Here is a 4156-nt window from a genome sequence, read left to right as displayed (position 1 = left end):
CAAACACCTTTTCTGAGATTTTGCGAAAAACTCTCTGTTTTGATTGTATCGCCTGAGAACAATCTTTGGCGATATGTCCAACGTTGTTGCACTTGAAACAGGTTCTCGAGTCCTTCTTTTGTTCAGCTACCTTCTTCAACTCAGCTTGTTTCTTTTTCAGAAATTCACTGTTTGTTTCCCTCCAGAAACTTGTCTTTTCTTCTTCATCGGTTGATGTACCTGAAACAAATGACATTTTTGATTTAAAATCACGAACATATTTTTCATTTTTCTGTTTTTCTGTAGGAGTAAAACCAAGACCTTTCTTTTTGAAATTACCGTTATGGTTTGATTTCTTTTGGAAACCAGAACCAGAACCGTAATTCTTTTTCTTGTTTAATCTCTGTTGAACTCTTGAGGTGTAAGGTTTAGGTTTATCAATAAGACATAAGCCTTTTATTTCAGAAATATTAATTTCTGTGAGTATAAAAACCTTTTTAATCAAATCAGTTTTGACACCTCTTATTGGAAATTCTTCATCAGAATATAAGTTGTCAGAATCATTCAAAGTATAAGCAACTTTAAACAATCCATCATCCAAATTAGATTTTGACAATAGAAATTTTCTATCATAAACTAATTTGTCCTGTTTTTCTGTTTGACACTGTGTGCTTGACCCAGACTTTGACTCTTCAATATCATCGCTCTCTAACACATGATCCACGACTTTCTTCATCAATTGAGACTGTTGATCAGTGTCAGATGATGTAAACACAACGTCAATATTATCTGGAAGATTGACTGACGACTCAGACTCCCACTGTAGATTTGTGGCCTTTTTGACTCTTTCATCGTTAGGATGTCTAGGCAAATATCCATTTTCCAGCGGAGGTGGACATTTGTTATAACTGACACTTTTCTTCTTACCAGATGGCGTCTTTTCAGTGTCTTTTTTCTTGTCATTCTTCTTCTTGTCAGCAATCTTTTCATCAGCACCTTTTCCAACTTCTTTCTCTTCAGTTACCTCATCATCTTCCCATACCTTCATGCTCTCAACCGTCGGATAAATCCTGTCAATAACATAGGAAGTACATGAGTAACTTTTTAATAAACGATTTACTCTTTCAGTTTCAATTCGTTGCAGCTCAAGCTTCTGTTCTAAAGCAGCACATTTTTCAATATAGTTGTTTACAACTTTTTGTTTTGTCATAAATGCTCCCTGAAGTGTCTTCATAGCAACAGCTTGCTCTTCACTCGTTTGATTATACCGATTCATTGTCTTGTTCAGCACATCATAAGACTCCTTCAAACTGTTCAAGTTGTAAATCAAAGTGATGTTCTGCTTTTTTACAGCTTCACAGTTTTCACACTTCACCGGAACCTCTTTCGCATCAACTTGTTCTTTAACTTTAAACTTAGGCACTTCTTTCACAGTTTGCCTTTTCATCACAGGCACTTCTTCATCATCACTACTCACCGGCGTCTTGATCTTTTTCTTTTTCTTCTTTGCTCTTTCATCTTCACTGTCACTCTCAGCAAGCAACTTCATATCTTCTCTGTATTTTCTCGCCCAATACTCTGTATCATCATCACTATCATCTACAATCTTTGCTGTAAATGCAGTGTAAGCTGTGGTTTGATCAGGAATATAATCATCCCAAGTAAAATTTGCCCAGCTAAAACCCTCTGCTAACTTCTCATCATCTTGATCAATTAAACAAGCTTTTCCATTATCTGGAATGTAATTATCCCAGTTAAACGACTGTTTTTGATTTGGATTAACTACACATGCTCTTTTTCCGGTATCTTCAATCACATCCCTTCCATGTGCAGTCTGAGCTTGATGTTTTTGTTGTTGAGATGATTGACCAACTTGGTGATAAATGGCTTTGCGATAGTAATCGTTGTTGTTGTTAAACGGATTTTGAGCTCCACTTGCTTCTCGGTTTGTGCACTCCCTCTTGAAGTGTCCTTTTTCCCTGCACTGAAAACAAATGACTTTAGATTTGTCAAAACCTAAAGTAGAAACATTCGCATCACGAAGATCATCTCTCCCCGTGATTTGTTTGAATTTCTCAGCTCTCCGTAAAACACTAGCCAGACACCACTTTATGTCCATCAGCTCCATTTCTTCAGCATCTATCTGGTCGTAGTCTTCTTTGGTTAACATTGGATTGCCGATACGACCTGCAATAAAACAAGTATAAGATTCCAAAACCATTCCTAATAAAGACATTTGGTTTTTGGCAATTTCTTCAGAATAATCTTGATCATTCTCAAGATTCAATACAATATTGCACTGTAATCTTTTCCCATTTTTAGTTGCTGAGATGTTTGGATCAAATGATGGAAATGAAGTAAAGCTGGTTTTGCTGCTTGATCCAGATGATGGACTTTCAGATGAACTTTTGGCACTCATACCGGTCACAATCTTGGGAGATAAATTTGATGACTTCTCATTTACCCCTGCTTTATAATATAACCCGATGTCTTGTTCACCATTGAAATCTTTCATTCTAATCACTTTCCGTTGTTCCATTTCTTGAGCTTCGATCTTTTCGATGAACTTACTGAGCGTCAGATTGCTAAATCCTTTCTTGTTTCTAAGCATCATCAAGTATGTGCCCCAACTCTCATATGGCAATGCATCAGCAAGTTTTTCAATCAACTCCTCATTACTCTTTTCAATACTCAATCTTTTCATATTTGCAAGCAGATTACAATATCGTTCAATAATCTCTCTCGTACTCTCATTCTTCAATCCTCGGAATAAATCGAATTCTTTCTTCAGAAGTGACTTTTTACTCTTGACCATCTCCTCACTTCCTCTAAACTTCGAACGTAATGCTTTCCAAATTGAGTACGACGTTCCATTATGCTGTAAAAGAACCATGATATCTTCCTTCACTGCCTGTTGAAGAAGACTAAGCATCATTTTCTCGTTTTTGTACTTTTTCCTAGCATCAGCAGTAAGATCTTTGATCGGAATGGGTTCTTCATCATCATTTATCGGTCTAACATATTTTGTTTCGACACATTCCCAAGCATCAAGATAATTCGCTTGCACCCAATTCTCAAATCGACCTTCCCAACCCTTATATTCTTCGATGTTCATTAGTTTGGGAGGTTTTTGCATCGTCCCTGTTTCGTTTTCTAACATTGTGGTTTGAATAGCGGTGATTGGGGTACTTGGAGTAGCAAATGCATTATAAAACTCTTCGTCCATTTTCAGATTTTCGAAAAATTCAATTTATCAGCCTAAAAAGCGAACAAGAATAACAATTGTACACAAAAGCGGACTAAATGTTCAAACTGTCACAAGAACGGCCCAAAAGAATCAGATGAGCGGACCGGATGGGTCCAAATAAGCGGTCCAAACTTGTATGTAAAAGTGATCCGAACGAGCGATTCACAATAATGTCCGTTCGAGCGGTTCACAACAATGTCCGTTCGAGTGGTTCATCTATGATCCAATAAGCGATCCAGAAATGTTCAGAAAAGCGGACAGACTTCAGACATCATTTTGACCCACTTTTTCTTCGAATTTTGTCACCAAACTTTCAAGGGTTTGTCTCTGTGTAGTTGCACACAATCCCTGAGATTTTGAGCTAATTCTGACCGTTGGAAGTGTTTGAATCTGAAAAAGAAGGTGTAGAAGCTAGAAATTTTGATGATTTTCAGCTATTCTCTGCAGAACTCCTCCTCCTGAAGCTCTGATACCAATTGTAGGATCGTATCGCGACCCGAATGAGTCGATCAGAGGCGTTTTCGTCAATTACAGGTGCGGAAAACAAGTAATCAACGTAGGAATAGCTTGCGATTCACTTTAAACTCTTTTTGTATTGATTTGACAGCGATTACAACCAGTTCTCGATCCGGCAGCACTTCGGTACGAGATTCAGCAAACCGTTACAAATGAAATCGCTCTTAGGATATTTATAGTGTTCTGGGATCGCTTATTGGACATGCCCAATAAGCGGTCCAGACATGTGACACTCGAGCGGTCCATAAAGACTACATTCGAGCGGTCCAGTATAGTTGCTATTCGAGCGATCCAGCACACTAACCGTTCGAGCGGGCCAACCTTAATTGGACTCTATGAGCGATCCAACTATCTAAAACCTATACAATTTCACTATTTTTCGTATTTCGTGCCCAGATCTAACAAACTAAAACT

Source organism: Helianthus annuus, chromosome 8 (assembly GCF_002127325.2).
Source record: "Helianthus annuus cultivar XRQ/B chromosome 8, HanXRQr2.0-SUNRISE, whole genome shotgun sequence".
Taxonomy (NCBI): Eukaryota; Viridiplantae; Streptophyta; class Magnoliopsida; order Asterales; family Asteraceae; genus Helianthus; species Helianthus annuus.
Note: the sequence above shows the minus strand (reverse complement) of the source record.